Consider the following 19,851-nt stretch of genomic DNA (forward strand, 5'->3'; position numbering starts at 1 on the left):
ATGGTGCAGGTGAAATTTGAGCTGAGGTCTGAACTGGCAGCATTCTAATTTATTTCTATATTGAAAACATTGATGTCCTGCCTCTGTCTTTGCATGAAGCAGCTTGCCTTGTTGCTCAGTTTCCTATAATACATCCTGATGCTCAGCTGTACCTGTAATGCTCAGGTTGTGCAGCTGAATGGGAAAACGGAGCTGCTCAGCCCATTGATGACGTGGTTTCAGGGCTTTGCTGTATTCTCCTCTTTGAGCTGCTCACAATAACATTTCCCATTCACAAACAGGTCAGTTCTGTGCAAGTATCTCTCTTGAGCATACAAAGCTGTCTTTTGCTTGAAGGTCAGTGGGGATGACGAAAAGCTAGGATGTTACTCAGGGCCAGGCCATGAAAGCTTTCTGGGAAGGTTGCTATTAAGGCTGTTCTATAGCTAGGATTGCCAGCTCCGGGTTGGGAAATACCTGAAGATTTGGGGAGTGGAGCCTGAGGAGGACAGGATTTGGAGAGGGGAGGGACTTCAATGCCATAGAGTCCAATTGCCAAAGCGGCCATTTCCTCCAGGGGAACTGATTTCTATCAACGGGAAATTAGTTGTAATAGCGGGAGGTCTCCAGCCACCCCCCCGAGGTTCTCCTAAAATAAACTATTGCAACATTAATATATTACAAACATATAATCTTTTAAAATTTCAACAAAAGTAGGTTATGACTCACCATGAGATATACATCAAAATTATTTCAACACAACTAATATACAGACATATAAATTGTGGATATAACATACAATATCCGCTTATATAACAGTATATGAAGTAATCTTGTAGGTATAATATTCAACAGGTGATTCAATTAAATGTCAATTCAAATTGTTGATTCAACAGGTAATGTTCACCAGGTAGTGTTCCAACAGGTCGTATTAACAGGTCTATTAGTGTAAATTTTGAGATAACAAATGATGTCCTATTGGAGCAAATTACTGGTTCAATGGGTAGTATTCAACAAGTAGTGTTCCAACAGGAAGTGCTGATAAGGCTGATATCATTGTGGCTCTTTCTTGACGTTGCCTTCTGAGGTAGCCTTTATAGAGCAGTATTTCTCACTCTCTCTTCCTTCTCGTGCCGTGACCTGGATGGCCCAGGCTAGCCTGATCTCATCAGATCTCAGAAGCTAAGCAGGGTCAGCCCTGGTTAGTATATGGATGGGAGACCACCGAGGAATACCAAGGTTGCTGTGCAGAGGAAGGCACTGGCAAACCACCTCTGTTAGTCTCTTGCCTTGAAAACCCCATAAGGGGTTGCCATAAGTTGGCTGTGACTTGACGGCACTTTACACACACACACTTCCTTCTCGTCACTACTATTTGACTACAGTATGTCTAGCTGACAAATTTAGTACTTTCTCATTTCCCCTTGTTTTTTCCTTCATTACATACCCCCCTGGAGGTTGGCAACCCTATTCATAGCATAGATTAGCTTGGGGGAAAGACATGGGCGGCATTTTCTCACTGACATGTGGTGAGCGCTGGGATGGACTATCTGCTACAGTATCCAGGCCTGACATCCTTCAGGAAGGTCCCCCCAATTCAACCCTGAATCAGACATGTTTTCCCTCGCTGAACTCATAAAGGATGTTTCCTGGTGAGCCACCCATTCCAAAAATGTTCCGTCACCTCGCCCCGGACAAGCGTTTCCCCGCATCGTCCCTTTGCAATGGACCCGGGCTTGTAAACATCCCATAAAACCATCCCATAAAACCCGACTGTCGCTCTCTTAATTTTTTCCAGCCCTTCCCTTTCGCTTTTCCTCTAACCGCGTCCTGGAAACCGCCCCCCTCTCGTGTGCCTCGTTGCCACCCCTGCCCTCGGCAAGCAGTCAACAAAACTCTGGCCAAAAGCCCTTTATTTTCCAGCACAGCGCCGAGCCCCCTCATGCCTTTGCGACATTGGGGGCATCATTCAGCCCGGCCTGGTGCTTTGTCAACTTCTAACGGTTCTAATTGCTTAATTATCTGTGCCGATTCAGTCTTCAGGCTTGTTAAAGCTTTGCCCCCTCGGCACGTTGGGGGGAAATGAAGCTCCGGCTCTGCAAAGCTGCCGCCGCTGTGACTGCGGTGGTAAAGGATTTGTTGCTGGCTTTGGCCGACGCTTCCCCGCGTCTTCGTGCAGCTCGGCTTTTGTTCCATGCTGCATTTCCGAGCGTTTCCTGCTTGGTGGCTTCGGTCCTCTTCTTTTTGACCCTGCCGTTTTCATTACGTAGTTGTGATAAGACGTTAATAACCCGGCTTTGTCTTGGTGCTTTGCGTATAGGGTTGCCAAGTCCCTCTTTGCCACTGGTGGTGAGGAGGACAGTATTTAGGGAGGGGAGGGACTTCAAGGCCATAGAGCCCAGTTATTATCGCCTGGAGATGAGTTGTAATAGCAGGAGATCTCCAGCTAGTACCTGGAGGTTAGCATACAAATAATAAACCCCTCTATACCTAAAGTAAGTATATAACAAATGAGTATAGGTCAACGCAATATATCATAAGGTCTTCAATGATTATTTTACAATCAATAATGAAATGTCTAACAACAACAAATAACTGTATCCAATATGTAACAAAAAGGATCCAGAAGGGTTACATAAGACAGTCCTCCATTCCACTTTGCAAACGCTCCAAAGGAGTTTTCAAACTGTAGGCACGTATCTCCAGCAGCGTCGTTGCGGCTTTCCACATCGTTTGCAAAGAGTGCCTGGAGGTTGGCAACCCTATTTGCGTCCCCCAATGCTGCTTTTTTGGACCCCGCTCGAAATCTGCCTTCCTCCCAACTCTCTCCTACACCGCTGCGGTGTGCGATTCTATTAACAGGACGCTTGAAAACCGAGAGCATCACCAGCTCACCGTCCTCCCCACCATTCATGCTTCATCCAGTTTCACTAATTATGCGGAGTATCTGATGCCGCTTGTCAAAGTCTGAACCCTCGCCCCCTTTAGAAGTTTAATGCTTTTTTAATTCTCTTGCTTGCCGCACGGCTAAGTGTTTTCTAAACGATGAGACTCCATAGTGACATGAGGCGGGCAGTGCATCTGTGCGCGCCAGACAGGGAGGAGGCGTAGGGAAGGCTCCCCGCGGAGACGCTCCGGCGGAATTTCCATAGGCCCGTTCGCCTGCTCCGAAGAGGAAAGTTTGTTTCAAAGTTCAAATGGGGAATCCGGCTGGTGTCACTCGCAGAGGAACTAGAAGCAATGTTAAAATATTCACCAGCTCCAGCTGGGGTCCTTTTTTCCCTGAGAGTGTATTTTAACGCCTGCTGTTCCCGGAATGTGGTGGTGTCATCTCTCCCCATATTAAAACTCCTGTTGATTCCTTAAGTGGGGAGATCAGGGGAAGGCCTGCCGTGAACTCCGAGAGAGCAAAATCCAGCTTTCCATTTAAATAAGTGCATTGGAAAGTTCCCAAGTTCAGGTCTGATCTCTCCAGTATTTTTTTTTAAAATTAATTCTTTTATAGTAGTCTTTTTCTCTCTCTAGAGTCCATGGAGGGTAAGCCCAGCAGCTAAGCACTTTAAGGCATCAGGAGGGGCCGTGGCTCAGCGGTAGAACATCGGCTTTGCATGCAGAAAATCCCAGGTTCAGTCCATGGCAGCTCCAGTTAAAAGGATCTTAGGTAGCAGGTATTGGGGGGAAACTGTTCTCTGTCAGAAGCCCTGGGGAGTCAGTGCCAGAGCAGAATATACTGAGCTGGATGGTCGGACGATCTGACTCAGCCTACGGCAGCTTCATGACTCACAGAATGCAACTCTAAGCAGAGTTCCACTCCTCTCAGTCCACGGCTTTAGGGTTGTATCTTTTAGGACTGTTTTGATACTAATTTTACACAAGGTCAGTTATTCCTGAACCAGAACCAATATTTTTTTTTAAAATCCCAATTATGTATGAGGAAACAGGAAAGGGCACAAAACCCTCATCCCAACACCTGGCCATGATAGCTAAAATGAGCGGAGAAGAAGAAGAAGAGTTGGTTTTTATATGTCAATTTCCCATACCTTTTAAGGAGAATCGAACCAGCTTACAATCACCTTCCCTTCCCCTCCCCACAACAGACACCTTGTGAGGTAGGTGGGGCTGAGAGAGTCCGGAGAGACCTGAGACTAGCCCAAGGTCACCCAGCTGGTTTCACAAGGAGGAGTGGGGAAACCAACCCGTTTCTCCAGATTAGAATCCACCGCTCATATGGAGGAGTGGGGAATCAAACCCGGTTCTCCAGATTAGAGTCCACCATTCTTAACCACTACACCACACTGGCTTCATGTACAGATGTAGAATATTTGTGGATGCTGGGTGCCAGGGACAAACATCCAGAGCTGACATCATCTTCACTTTCTGCTTGGGAGAGCCCAAGACATCTGGTTGAGCGCTAGTGCTAAACAGCACACTGGAATCGAAAGACCTTGATCTTATCTGGCAAAGCTGTTTATATTTTCTTATGATCCCGGCATCAGCCAAGTGGCAGGAAAAGTCTTTGTTTCTTCCAGTATCTTGAGTGGCCCAGGAGCAGCCAATCTAGAGAAGGGCTCAGCTGCTAGAGATGGTAGCCAGTTTCTCACCAGCCAGTTTTCACTATTTCTCAGTTTATTTGAACACATGAACACATGAAGCTGCCTTATACTGAGCCATCAAAGTCAGTATTGTCTGCTCAGACCGGCACAGGCTCTCCAGGGTCTCAGGCAGAGGTCTTTCACATCACCTACTAGCCTAGCCCCTTTAACTGGAGATGCCAGGGATTGAACCTGGGACCTTCTGCACACCAAGCAGATGCTCTACCACTGAGCCACTGCCCCTCCCCACACATGAAGCTGCCTTATACTGAATCAGACCCTTGGTCCATCAAAGTCAGTGTTGTCTACTCACACTGGCAGCAGCAGCAGCTCTCCAGGGTCGCAGGCAGCAGTCTTCCACATCATCTACCACCTGATCCTTTTAGCTGGTGATGTCAGGGATTGAACCTGAAACCTTATGCCTGCCAAATATGTACTCTACCACTGAGCCACAGCCCCTCCCTACATGGGGTTCATTGTCAAACACATGCCGTCCCCAATTTGCAGCAAGACTAATCCCATGGTCACAGGAGTAATGCAGACAGGTTTTCTACAGTAGGGAGGGGATGATGCGCACCGCATAGGTGGTAGGATTACCAGCCTCCAGGTGGGACCTGGAGATCTGCCGGTATTACAATTGATCTGCAGGTGGCAGAGAGCAGCTCACCTGGAGAAAAAGGCCGCCTTGGAAGGTGGACTCCATGGCATTGTACCGCACCGAAGTCCCTCCCCTCCCAGGCTCCACCCCCTAAATCTCCAGGTATTTCCCAAACCAGAGCTGGCAACCCTAGGCCCTGCATTATTTAGAAAAAGAAGAAGAAGAGTCGGTTTTTATATGCCGACTTTCTCTACCACTTAAGGGAGAATCAAACCGGCTTACAATCACCTTCCCTTCCCCTCCCCACAACAGGGACCCTGTGAGGTAGGTGGGGCTGAGAGTGTGTGACTAGCCCAAGGTCACCCAGCTGGTTTCATATGTAGGAGTGGGGAAACAAATCCAGTTCACCAGATCAGCCTCCGCCGCTCATGTGGAGGAGTGGGGCATCAAATTTAAAGGTAAGGCATTATTTAATCCCTTCTTTTCCAGTCTTCTGCCCCCCCTTCTTCGAAGTTACGACTCCCTTTCTCATCTGAATGGTCTGGGCTGAGTGCGAGTGATGCTTCAGCAGTAGTTTACTGACTTTCATGGAAGTGACTTGAACAAAGATTCCTGACTTCCCCCAATAGATGCCCGCACTGAGACCGAAACCTTGCCAGTTCTTGCTCTCTCCCAGCCTTCTCTTGTCGCAGTGACTCCAATGTTGTTCCCTTTTGATTTTTGCCCTGCGGTGGGTACATTGTGAATGAGAATTAATGGAGTCTTTGCTAGCATCCCTGCTAGCACCGTAACCAAAGCTCCTGAAACGAGGGAGACAAAAAGCGAGAAAGGCGCACACTTGGCCCTCTCTTCCTACACAATCACTTACACTTAAGCTATTGATACTTGATTGGGATCTGTAGACTCTTGGCCTACAGCCATGGAGCATCTAAGCATATTCAGTGGCTGAAATAGACAGAGCGAGGCTGTAGGAATTGGCAAGCAGGAGGCCTCATTAGTCAGACTGACTGTATCTGACACGAGAGAATCCCATCTTGCTTGGAGAGGTACTCCCTTCCTTCAGCGTTGGCTCGCGGCCCAACCATATTTAGATGAAGGACAACAGAGGACCAGTGTTAACCGTGGGCTGCCATTGAAGGGTGCCATGAATACACTTTGGACTCTTTGGTTCAGCACGACGTTGATCTTCGCCTTTGAGAGATGTGGGAAATGATGGAGGGGGTGTCCTGACAAGGATGAAATGTCGTCTTTATTGTTAGGGAAGAGGGAATCAGTAGGTGGTGCTGGGTAGTGGCATTCCTATTTATTGGGATAAATGTAAACAGAGATAAATGTAAAGTTCTGCATTTAGGTAGGAAAAATCAAATGCATAATTATAGGATGGGGGAGACTTGTCTTAGCAGTAGTGTGTGCGAAAAGGATCTTGGGGTCTTAGTAGACCAAACACTGAACATGAGTCAGCAGTGTGATGCGGTCGCTAAAAAGGCAAATGCAATCTTGGGCTGCATTAACAGAAGTATAGCGTCCAGATCATGCAAAGTAATAGTATCGCTTTACTCTGTTCTGGTTAGACCTCACCTAGAGTATTGTGTTCAGTTTTGGGCACCACAATTTAAGAAGGATGTAGACAAGCTGGAACGTGTCCAGAGGAGGGCAACAAAGATGGTGAGGGGTCTGGAGACCAAGTCCTATGAGAAAAGGTTGAAGGAGCTGGGTATGTTTAGCCTGAAGAGGAGAAGACTGAGGGGGATATGATAACTATCTTCAAGTACTTGAAGGGCTGTCAAATGGGGGATAGTGCCAAGTTGTTTTCTGTTGCCCCGGAAAGTCGGACCAGAACCAACGGGTTGAAATGAAATCAAAAGAGTTTCCATCTTGACATTAGGAAGATTTTTCTAACAGAGTGGTTCCTCAGTGGACCAGGCTTCCTCAGGAGGTGGTATGCTCTCCTTCCCTGGAGGTTTTTAAGCAGAGGCTAGGTGGCCATCTGTCAGCAATGCTGATTCTATGACCTTGGGCAGTTCATGGGAGGGAGGGCATCTTGGCCATATTCTAGGCATGGAGTAGGGGTCACTGGGGTGTGTGTGTGGGAGGTAGTTGTGAGTTTCCTGCATTGTGCAGGGGGTTGGACTAGATGACTCTGATGGTCCGTTCCAACTCTTTGATTCTATGGGGAGTGAGCCCCATGGAACTCTAGGGACTGACTTCAGAGTAAATGTGCATTTGGTGGGGCTTCCAGGAGCATGAGTGGTAAACAAGTCTCTGGTTCAAATTTTACCTCAGCTCACAAGAGGGCCTTAGGAAAGCAACTGTCTCTCAGTCTTCCCTCCCACCCCCTGTCACTTATTTATTGAAAAGTCTCCCCCCCCCCAGCAAAAAACTTCCAAGGTGGCTGAGGACAAAAGTTAAAGACCATCAGTTAAAACATAAAAATATAATGAAACCAAAAGCCATGTGTTATCTTTTATTTTCCCAACTCCTGCTCTCCATGATCCTGAGAACCAGCGTGGTGTAGTGGTTAAGAGCGGTGGACTCTAATCTGGAGAACCAGATTTGATGCCCCACTCCTCCACATGAGTGGCAGAGTCTAATCTGGAGAACCGGGTTGGTTTCCCCGCTCCTACACATGCAGCCAGCTGGGTGCCCTTGGGCTTGTCACAGTTCTGTTTGAACTCTCTCAGCCCCACCTACCTCACAAGGTGCCTGTTGTGGGGAGAGGAAGGGAAAGCGATCATAAGCCGGTTTGATTCTCCTTAAGAGGTAGAGAAAGTTGGCATATAAAAAACAACTCTTCTTCTTCATCATCCTTAACTGGAGATGCCAGGGATCAAACCTGGGGACTTATGAAGGACATAGGCTACATCCCCTCCCTTCTAAAAGAGCTCCACTATATGTTGTGTTTGCGCATCATGTATTTTTCAGATACTGCCTTGCTACTCTCAGATGGTGTGTTTGGGGGGTGGCATGGCATTTGCCAGTGGCAGGAGAAAACCTGAGGAAGAGAGTGTGTGTGGTACCTAGCAACCTGGGTGGGATTTATACCCAAACAGGGCAGCTCTGTTGCAGCCCTTCCCCCTTAAGCAGTTCACTCTCTTACATTCTACCATCATAGCCTCAGACCTCTGTCTAAAATCTCTGAGAACTAGAAACTTTGGGTTCTGTTTTGCAAGCTGAGATTTTTGGGAGCCTTGTGAGAATGTCTATTCTTCATCCAAGGAGCGTAGCTACCATGAATAAAGGCAGCCCCCTTTTATCAGCTTCATGGCACTGGTATTTGTACATAGGGTTTCCCCCCCCTGGTGTGTAAGGAGAACTGCTGGAGACCTAGAAGGGAGACTCTAGGGCAAGGACTCATCTGATAATCAGCGTCTTGGAAGAATGGCACAGATTGTGATGTCCTATCACAGGGACCCCCCGCATGGTGACCCCCAACAGCTCTTCTGGCAACCCACAAGTGTTGTTTTTTAAAAAAATCAAAGTACCTATTACCTTTAATTTGTCGACATAGTAAAAGTTGTACATCCGTTCAATGTGGCAAGGACATATGAGCAATCCAACAAAGCAACTGATACAAGGGCAAGGCGGGGCAGGGCAGGCTGCTTCCAGGCAGCAGCTCAGAGGAGGGGAGTCTTAACCCAGGGAAGACCGAGGCTTGCCCAGCTACAAATGACCACCACGGCGTTGGGAGGGAGAGTGTAGAAAAGCCGAGGGAGCCGGAGCTTCCTGTGCCCATGGGAGCTGGCAGGATTTTTCACAGAAGGAATCAAAAGCAGCCCAAGGGAAAGGGGCTGAAGAATGTCATTCGGCCTGCCACTGTTTTCACAAGTCTAACACCACAAGAGGGACAGAAAGGTTAGGGAGGAAAGTTCGCGGGAAGCTGCAGCATCTCAGTTAGTTGGCACCTCTTTCCAGCTTTCCTGAAGACCAGAAAAGGAAAAAAGTAAACCTCCAGGAGTCTAGCAGGGCCAGATGGGGCTTTTGCTCAGCAAAGTGACTGGCCCCTGGAGATCAGATTGCGCATGCAGAATTATGAAAACCTTGTTTTAGCAGCAGCTGTCCACCATAACATAAGGCTCTTCACTGTGTGACAGAAGGTAAACTGTGGCAGCCGTTTTGTGGCTGGCTCCGCCTCCTGCAGCAGCCATTTTGCAGCTGTACCCACCACGTTGTATTGGAATGCCAAAGGTGCCCGCAGGCTCAAAAAGGTTGGGGACCCCTGCCCTGTCATATCACCGCGGTGCTATTTAGACAGCGGTGTCTCAATGTTGTGGTCAGTCGGTCCTCCTGGATTTCCTTTCGGGCTTGCGGAGTAAAGCCTCATCTTGGGCTTTATGGCTCCAAATCCTCCATGCAAGGTGCCCACAATCCTCCTGCCAACTTTCCTCTCTGTCTTTCCTTGTTCTTGTAGGGCTGTGATTTCCCTACCCAACTATCGGTGGCCCCACATCACTTCCAGCTAGGTTTTGGGGGCGGAGCCTGAGGAGGGCGGGGTTTGGGGAGGGGAGGGACTCCAATTGCCATAGACTCCAATTGCTGACAAGGCCATTTTCTCCAGGGGAACTGATCTCTACCGGCTGGAGATCAGTTGTAATAGCAGGAGACCTCCATCTAGTACCTGGAAGTTTGATACAAACAATAAATCTATGCTGTATTAACCACAGTTATACCAAAAAAATCAGCACGGAGGCTGTGCTCTTAAAGATCTCTTAAACATAAAAATAAAAAACATTTCCACAAAAATAATACAAAGTGTTAATTCACATTAGTCAATTTCAAAATCAGTTACTCAAGTGTAGCTTACACTTGCGTAACTGATTTTGAAATTGACTAATGTCAATTTTGAAATTGACTAGTGTGAATTAACACTTTTGAAATTGACTAGTGTGAATTAACACTTTGTAACAATTTTGAAATTGACTAGTGTGAATTAACACTTTGTATTATTTTTGTGGAAATGTTTTTTATTTTTATTTTTATGTTTATATGAATATATACAGTGTGTTATATAAATAAGGGATACTCATAATTGGTGAATATAATTTGATATTGAAGAGCAGAGCCTCCGTGCTGATTTTTTTGGTATAAGTACCTGGAAGTTGGCAACCCTACTTCCAGCACACTGGCATTTCTGTCTGGCTGGGGCCTCAGTGATTCCAAGAGCCCTGTGCAAATCCACCAGCTTGTGAACCAAGCCGTCTGCTGTTACATGCAACATTTACAGGCGGTTTCCCCCCCACTCTGACTTCACTGGATATAAATGGCTGCATAGGTGCCAATGGGAAAGGATGGGAGGATTTATGGGGGAAATGTTCTGAGCGAGTTGATTCCACTTTATGCCAGTGAAATGCGTGGCTCGTTGCTGCTTAGTTTAACCTTGGAATCTGTTCCCTTATCTTACACGCGTGTGCAAGCTCCCCCACCCCCCAGTAATTTCTGTTTTCTGTAATTTTTGAAGAGAATAGTCAAGCGGCCATTTTCTGATCGACGCATAATTTTGAATAGGATGTTCTAATAATTGGATTCATTGTTGCAAACTCAGATTTGAATGCCTGGCTTACGTTGAATCAGACCGAGGCGAGGAATACTTGAATTTGTCTGTGTGCGATTTGACAATAGGATAGAAAAAAGTCACCTTTTGGATTAATTTGCTTTCATCTGCTCGGTCCCCATTAAGCTGAAGGCAGCCTGGTGTCAAAGGCATAAATGGAGACAAAAGAGTTGCTTCCAATTGTGGCAAATGTGTTTTAAACAGCCTCGAAAATGTTTCCTACTCAGCAGGGTACGGCGCTCTCAAATGATTGCATTAACAAGGAAATATATAACAAAGGAGGAGTATTTAGGGCAATCCCTCAGTATCCCATGGTAATGAATTTTAAATTTCTGTAATGAAGTCAAAAGGCCTGTATTTCTTCTCTCCCGGCACGCGATACAGTAGCTCCCATTAGCATTAATGGGAATTGGGTATGTAAACTATAGAATCATAATGGATTGAGATGAGAAAGCCCTATCAGATTATTGAGTTCATCCCCCTTCTTAAGGCTCACCTTATTAATGCAAGTAAGCTTGGCGACAATGTGTTCGGTACAGAATACCCTATTAAGCTCAGAGATGGCTGATCGCTCTTGCTGTGGGTGAGATGCAGAGAAGAAGGGCTGCATGCATCATTCTTTCTCCACCCAGGGAACGGCGTCCCATAGGATCGCCAGGCTCCAGGTGGCACCTGGAGATCTCCCACTATTACAGTTGACTTCCAGACGACTAAGATCAGTTCCCCTGGAGAAAATGGCTGCTTTGGAGGATGGATTCTATGGTATTATATCCTGCTGAGGTCCCTCTCCTCCCCAAACCCTGCCCTCCCCAGGCTCCACCCCTAAGCCAGCGTGGTGTAGTGGTTAAGAGCAGTGGTTTGGAGCGGTGGACTCTGGTCTGGAGAAAAGGGTTTGATTCCCCACTCCTCCACATGAGTGGCCGAAGCTAATCTGGTGAACTGGATTTGTTTCCCCAATCCTCCACATGAAGCCAGCTGGGTGACCTTGGGCTAGTCACACTCTCTCAGCCGTACCTATCTCATAGGGTGTCTGTTGTTGGGAGGGAGAAGGGAAGGTGATTTTAAGTAGGTTTGATTCTTCCTGAAGTGGTAGAGAAAGTTGGAATATAAAAACCAACTCTTCTTCTTCTTCTTCTTCTTTTTCTCCTCCTCCTCCTCCACCTTCCTCATTGATTTTTTCCAACTCCACGCTGCTATTACTTCTCTTTTGCTTCCCTCCATTTAGGCCCAATATGTCAGTTATTATGTCCATTTTCATTCATTACACAAGTACAATAAACTAGTAGGGAACGACACTCGTAATGGATAATGGGGAGGAGCCGTGGCTCAGTGGTAGAGCGTCTGCATGGCATGCAGAAGGTCCCAGGTTCAATCCCTGGCATTTCCAGTTAAAGGGACTAGGCAAGTAGGTGATGTGAAAGACCTCTGCCTGAGACCCTGGAGAGCTGCTGCCGGTCTGAGTAGGCAATACTGACTTGGATGGACCAAGGGTCTGATTCAGTAGAAGGCAGCTTCATGTGTTCATGGGCTATGGTGGAGGGGAATTCAATAAGACAGATCCATGCCTTGGTGTGAGTGAGGCAAATGCCTCCGACTTCGATGGGCTTACAATGACTTCTGCAGCCCTGGGATCTGGCCTGTTGTGTTCAGCTGGATGAAAATCTCTGTTTACTGAGCCGGGTTCAGACCCTGGGCTTGCTCGATGGCTGCTTAATAAATTGGCGTAACTCAAATGCTCTTTCCCCTCATTAAAAGAATTCCTTGTGAGCTGTGGCTTGTTTTGTCGAAATATCATTGATCTCCTCCTAATAATGGAACAGGCTTTAGCGTGTGTGGGGGGTGGGGGAGGAAGGGGACCTCCTAAAAGCATAAAACAGAGCTGAAGAAGATGAGGGGAAAGGTTCTTTCTGGCTCCTGAGGTTTTTGTCACGGTTCCCATCTATTAGTATTCTCTGAAGGGAAGCTGTGGTTGGATTATGTTCCTGCACGGTCTGAGACTCTCTTATTAACAAATGGAGAAGGAGTGGGGTTGAGAAATATTATGCAGTATTTCCGTCACATCTTGTTTCCTGGCATTAAACTTGCAGGAGATAAGGAAGAGAGGCAACCTCTCCGTTTATGAGCACACAGTGATCCTCGGCTGAGGGCGACTCACATGCTAAGAACTCTTGAGCAGCCAATTGTATTTTGCCAAATAAGTGTTCCATCTTCATGGTCTCTCACACATTTATATCCTAGGGTTGCCAGGACCCTCTTCACCACCGCTGGGAGGTTTCTGGGGTAGAGCCTAAGGAAGGCGGGGTTTGGGGAGGGGAGGGACTTCAATGCCATAGAGTCCAATTGCCAAAGCGGCCATTTTCTCCAGGGGAACTGATCTCTCTCAGTTGGAGATCAATTGTAATAGCAGGCGATCTCCAGCTAGTACCTGGAGGTTGGCAATCCTATAATATCCCCATTCTTCCTCCAAGCAGCTCAGGAGTTGTATGTGGCTCTCTCCTTCCTCCATGTTATCCTTACAACAACCTTGTGAGGTAGTCTACGTTTAGAGAGACCCTATGAGTCGTATGGCTGAATGGGGATTTGAACCTGGAGTCTCCTCTTGCCTAATTCAGCACTTTAACTGCTACACTGTACTGGCTTTCCTGCAAAATGGCATGTTTGCATGAGATGCTCAAAGGGGCTCTTGTGTCAACCAATTTGTTATGTACTTACAAAAAATGGTACCTTGGACAGAATGCTCATTTGCTTAGGGTTGCCAACCTCCAGGTAGTAGCTGGAGATCTCCTGCTATTACAACTGATCTCCAGCCAATAGGGATCAGTTCACCTGGAGAAAATGTCCGCTTTGGCAATTGGACACTATGGCATTGAAGTCCCTCCCCTCCCCAAATCCTGCCCTCCACAGGTTTTGCCCTCAAAACCTCCCGCCGGTGGTGAAGAGGGACCTGGCAACCCTACACTTCCTCTTGCTGCTGCTGCTGCTGCTGCTTCTTCTTCTTCTTCTTCTTCTTCTTCTTCTTCTTCTTCTTCTTCTTCTTCTTCTTCTTCTTCTTCTTCTTCTTCTTCTTCTTCTTCTTCTTCTTCTTCTTCTTCTTCTTGTGATTGTGGTAGCCTAATATGCGAACTGTGGACCAGTAGTCCCCAGTTTAATTCAGTCTTCTACCCTGAATTTACATGAGTTGTCTTAGTTCAGAGCTCGAACCAAACCCTGCTTAAGAAAGCCTAATTATGGTAAGCCATGATGCCTATGACAGGCTGTCAAAGATAGGACATTTTGGAGAACTTTCATTCATATGGTCGCCATGAGTCAGAAGCGACTTGATGGCACTTAACACACACACACATGATGCCTATATTGATAAATCATGGTTTGCTATCAGCCAACAAACTGAAATTGAAACTCAAGGTTTGAACCGGGTTTACACCCCCACCCTTAGTTCTGTTAGGCTTTGGTGTGATGTCTGAATTGACAGACCCTAGTTACAGCTGATGCTCAGCCTACCTGAGCAGATGGAAACTATGGTTTGCCCATCTAATTGGAGGAGGAGGAGGAGAGGAGGAGTTGTTGTTGGTTTTTATATCCCGATTTTCTCTATTTTTAAGGAGTCTCAAATCGGCTTACAATCACCTTCCCTTCCTCTCCCCACAATAGACACCTTGTGAGGTAGGTGGGGTTGAGAGAGTTTGGAAGGCATTGTAACTAGCCCAAGGGCACCCAGCTGGCTTCATGTGCAGGAGTGGGGAAACCAACCCTGTTCTCCAGATTAGAGTCCACTGCTTCAAACCACCGCTCTTAACTACTACACCACGCTGGCTGTCCAAACCCAGGTTTTGATATGCTATCTGAACTGAGATTTTCTCAACATACACATTGCATGCACACACACCCAGCTACAGTATGGGAACAGTAATACCGAGGCACGTTTCAGGGTTGTCATAAGGATTACGGAGGCAATGTATGTGAAGCACTGTGGACATTTAAACCCTTCCCCAAATCCGAACTGCCAGTAAGGTGTAGTGGTTCGACTGTTGGAGTAGAGCCTGGGAGAACCAGGTGCAAATCCCCACACTGCCATGGAAACTCACCAGATGGCCTTGGGCCAGTCACTCAGCCTAACTTACCTCACAGGGTTGTTGTTACGAGAAGAAAATGGAGGAGCAGTATAAGATGTTTTGGGTTCTCATTGAGGAAGCAAGTGGGGTATATAGAAACAAAAATGAAAACATAATTTATTATCACAAATCAGCAGAAGAGCCTCAAAAAGTTCCTATATCTTCTTGGTGAATTATCACCTGTTCATTGCTGTACGTTCCCTTATTTTTTTAAAGTTTTGTTTTTGACCAATGCTCCCTGCACCTCTTTCTCCTTTAACCCTCTCTTTCCAGGGCAGGGGGAGCCATTGGAAAGTAAGGTTGCCAACCTCCAGGTGGGGCCTGAAAATCTCTTGGAATGACAGCTGATCTTGAGATTACAGAGATCAATTTCCCTGGAGAAAATGGCTGCTTTGGACTCTAGCACATGATATCCTGCTGAGGGCCCTCCCCTTCCCAAACCCTACCTTTCTGAGAGTCCCGACCCCTCGAATTGCCAGGACTTTCCCAACGTGGAGTTGGCAACCCTATTGGGGAGGGTACGGAGGAGGCTGTTTGGGTAGGGTTGCCAGGTCCCTCTTCTCCACCAGCGGGAGGTTTGGGGATTGGAGCCTGAGGAGGGCGGGGTTTGGGGAGGGGAGGGACTTCAGTGCCATAGAGCCCAATTGCCAAAGCGTCCATTTTCTCCAGGGGATCTCTGTCGGCTGGAGATCAGTTGTAATTAGCAGGAGATCTCCAGCTAGTGCCTGGAGGTTGGCAACCCTATTTTTGGACAAGAGGACATACCTGCGGGGATACCTGACAGATGCACTGGCCTGGGATGTTTGAAATCCATGAGAGCGAATGGATACTAATGACTAGAAAAGGAAGGACGTACAGCCGAGAAAAGTGCCGTTCTGGCACGTTGCTGCCCTCTCATTGCATGTCGGCCAGCAGCTTCTTCCCTGCTTTGATTGCTGCGATGTTTCTTCCTAGCAGGAAAATTGCTTCGGATGACATCTGTGTGATTATTCATTTTGAAAGCAACTTTTGCCCACACAAATGCAAACTGGGGAGGGGGCAGCTCACGGACACAAGTGAGCGACGGACACAGCCCTGCGCTCCTGGAGTCACAATCTGATCGATAGGGAGGAGCAAAACGGGCAGCGTTGTGTGAATCACTCGTAGGTTTCAATACAGAGTTGTAGGATCTTTCCTTTGCCCTCCCCTCTCAACCCCCCCCCCCCCCTTGCCCAGGCCAAATATAATGTTGCCATCCTTAAGCTTTCTGGAAGAGAGGGAGGAACACGGGTGAAAATCGAAAGCAACGTTTGATCCCTTTATGTTTACTGTTTATTCATATTTGGTATTCATAAATTCAGACACAAATGTTAGGCCTGCACCCCAGTGACATATTTGCATTTTATTTTAAGTTTGGTATTTTTTCCCCCTGCCGCTACCCAGTTTTGCAAAGAGGGATTTAATGATTTGCCGTTTCCATACAGTCTTGGAGGTTGGTTTTCTCTCTTTCCCCTTCCTCAGTGTTTTAAGGAAAGAGTTTTCGAACATGGAAAAGTGATATTTGAATACATTCCCCTAAGGCAATCAATTTAATTTTAATTTGTCTGGAACTAAGCTTTTCTTTGTTGCCATGAGAAAGAATTGAAAGTGCTGTAAAATTTATTAGCTTCCAGGAAGATTTTGAAATGAATTTTTTTTTAATGATCATGCAATTTGCCTGCATCCAGACTTGGCAACATACTGATTATGGTAGTGCCAAATTTCCAAATGGTCAGTACTGAGGTGTGCTTGTAAGAAAGTTCTTACAATAAATCTAGCTAGCCCTTTTGCAGTGTTACCCAAAAGCCTGTGTGTTACAGTTCTGTCATATAAAAATGGTATTTGATTTTCATTGTCGTGACAAACTGGGGGTTCGGGGGGGGGGGGAGAGACCCAAAGACCATTGTTTCAAGAAACAGTTATTTATTTGGAGCAGCTGCGACCCAGAGGCCCTAATGGGCAGAAATCTCTGAGTCCCGATTGTACTGAGGGAGAGATATTTATCCAAATTCAAGATATGACAACCCATCAACATTCAGGGTAAAGCTGATAGCACTACAGACATAGAGACGGCAGTAAAGTAACAGTTTCACCCAGTTCTTGTTATGGTTTACTGTAACCGTCCGTGACTCTTGCCCCAATTACTAGCACACAGACACCCAGAGATACCCTGCCCAGCAACAAGCTATTCCCTTGCTGTCTTAATACATTTACAGAAAGGAAAAGAGATTATTACAAATTGCTAAATCAGTGGATCTTCCATAGTCAGGGGAAGTCTACCTTGCTGTCTCATCATAATGTATTTACTACATTTTAATCTGACTTTCCTCCAAGGAGTTAACGACAGCATGTATTATTTTCACCTTCCTCCATTTATCCTCGCAACAACCCTGTGAGGTAGGTTAGATTGAGAGTCACTGGTGCAAGGTCACCCTATGAGCTCCATGGCTGACTGGGGATTTGAGCCTATTCACAGTGAGGGTAATACTGAGCCAGAAATAGGATGCCATATGCCTGCTTTGATTTTCTCCAGGGGAACTGATCTCTATTGGCTGGAGATCAGTTATAATAGCAGGAGACCTCCAGCTATTACCTGGAGGTTAAAGGGAACAACACCACGCTGGCTAATATACAATAGCTATAAACAACAGGTATTAAAAATCATACCCCTACATTGTCGAAATGAGGTTCTTATTTAATGAAATTCTTATTAATGGTATTAAGGTCATACCACTATTTTTGTGGGTATTCACACTTGGTATATGAGCCACACAGGGCTTAAAACATTTACAAAAATTGTTGCCCGAGAGGGCTACATAAACTTAGATGTACAAGGAGGCAAAACCACACTCCAACATAAAGGTAAAGCGACTCTCCGAAAGAGCAACAAAAAAGTCCATATATATTGTGATTGGAGCACGAGATGCCGAAGAGTAGTGAGTGAAATTGCAGCAATGCAGCAAGGACGCGCGTTTCGGTTGGTCCTTCATCAGCTTGCCAAATCAACTTGCAGACGTATTGGAATTGACATGCAGTCTCGATAGTGCTTTGAGTTTCTGTTACAAAGCATACAGGAGATATATTTGTGCATTTATACAAGTTAAAATCTAATAGTACAGGCAGACAATACAATTATGCAGCTTACCCAATATTGCTGGAGATCGGCTGGAGATCAGTTATAATAGCAGGAGACCTCCAGCTATTACCTGGAGGTTGGCAACCCTACCCTCACCTCCAGTTCCAATACATGCCATTGCCAGTCTGAGTGAACAGCCAATTTCTAGAGTGTCTGCTGATGTGGTTACATCATGTAGTGGAGCATCATTTCTGCACCCCACTGTTTTTCCGCTAGCCCTAGAGGCGAGGGTAGTGCCCCCTTTTGGCAGCAGGAAATGGGCATATGGTCTCCCTGTTCCTAGCTTGGCATTGCCTCGCTTTGAATAGGTGAACACTTTTGCCCCTTCTCCAAGCAACACCTGAAAAATCACTAAAAAGGTTTTTGTTTTTTTTTGGCGGCTACCAATAATTTTTATCAGAAACATCCCTTCCGTTTGGCTTAGACACACATTCTTGTTCTGTGATTAACCACTTGTTCATAATGTACTCCTCAACCACCATCTTCACTCTAGGGCTGCCAGCCTCCAGGTGAGGCCTGAGGATTTCCCAGAATTAGAACTCATCTCCAGGTGACAGAGATAATTTCCCCTGGAGAAATGGCTGCTTTGGAGGGTGGAATCTATGGTATAATATCTCACTGAGGTCCTGTCCCTCCCCAAACCCCTCCCTTCCCACCCCCCAAATCTCCAAGTATTTCCCAAGCCGGAGTTGGCAAACCTAGGTCACTCCAAGTTTTTCTGTCTTTCAAGGAAAGGGGTGTTAACAGTGTAACGATTGGGTACTGGACCAGACTCTTAATATGCATTTACCTCTGTTTTGTTTAGGAATGTGTTAAATCAAAGGCTGAAGCAAATGAGAGGGGAAACAAATCGGAGCCCCTAGTTAATCAGGGCCATTTGTCATGTTTCAGAGTGGTGGACTGTAATCTGGAGAAAGGGGTTTGATTCCCCACTCCTCCACATGAATGGCAGACTCTAATCTAGAGAACAGGGTTTGATTCCTCACTCCTCCACATGAGCGGAGGACTCTAATCTGGTGAACCAGAGTGGTTGCCCCACTCCTCCACATGAAACCAGCTGGGTGACCTTGGGCCAGTCACAGTTCTCTCTGAACGCTCTCGGCCCCATCTACTTCACAAGGTGTCTGTTGTGGAGAGGGGAAGGGAAGGCGATTGTAAGCCGCTTTGAGACTTCCAAAGGTAGAGAAATGCGGGGTATAAAAACCAACTCCTCTTCTTCTTTTACTGATGATCTGTTAGTAAGCCTGCCATTTTGAGTGTACATAGCTTGTTGGTTAAACACTCACTGTAACTATAAAGTCATGAGACAGTCAGTAAAGGGCTAAAATCACTTGGAGATTCCTTCCCATTGTGAACCAAAGGCTATTAGTTCAGAAGAGCCCCATAACTGAACGTGAAACCTCAGTTTTGCCTAAGCACGCTCCTTATAAAATCCAGTTTGTCCATTACTTACTTCAATGATGGTCAGCACTAGGTAGATTTTTCTTTTCTCTTCCCTCTTTCCTTTTTCCACTTCAAAGAGACCCCCCGCTGCTTCAGTTTCCTCTCCCTATGTAATAGCCCAAATGACTCCTACTTAATACGGCTCTCCAAAACCCTTCTGACATGTATCGGAATGAATTGTGCTTCTCACCGAAAAATGGAAGCTCGGGGTCTATTGTGATTGCCCAGACTGCATAACCGTACATGTCATCGGAGCATTTATCAGAGATATTAAATCCCCAAGCACTTGTACCTCAATACTTTTCAACTTTGCCTCTGTGGCTGGGGCTGGAGATTCCGTCGGCGATAATTCAATTGCTCGGGGAGCTGAACGGGTCGGTTTTTCAATCTGTTTTCTTGTTGTGCCAAGCTACAGTGAATTTGGG

General features: G+C 46.4%; 1 protein-coding gene and 1 non-coding gene across 3 annotated transcripts in view; one reads left to right on the forward strand and one right to left on the reverse strand.

Annotated features, from left to right (window-relative positions):
• PCDH19 (protocadherin 19) overlaps window positions 1–19,851 on the forward strand; it is a 146,990-nt gene that overhangs the window by 117,253 nt on the left and 9,886 nt on the right. The gene's annotated exons all lie outside the window — the stretch shown is intronic.
• Window positions 4,743–4,811, reverse strand: TRNAT-GGU (transfer RNA threonine (anticodon GGU)). Its single transcript has one exon. It is a non-coding gene; the product is annotated as a tRNA-Thr (tRNA).

This window comes from Euleptes europaea, chromosome 13 (assembly GCF_029931775.1).
Source record: "Euleptes europaea isolate rEulEur1 chromosome 13, rEulEur1.hap1, whole genome shotgun sequence".
Taxonomy (NCBI): Eukaryota; Metazoa; Chordata; class Lepidosauria; order Squamata; family Sphaerodactylidae; genus Euleptes; species Euleptes europaea.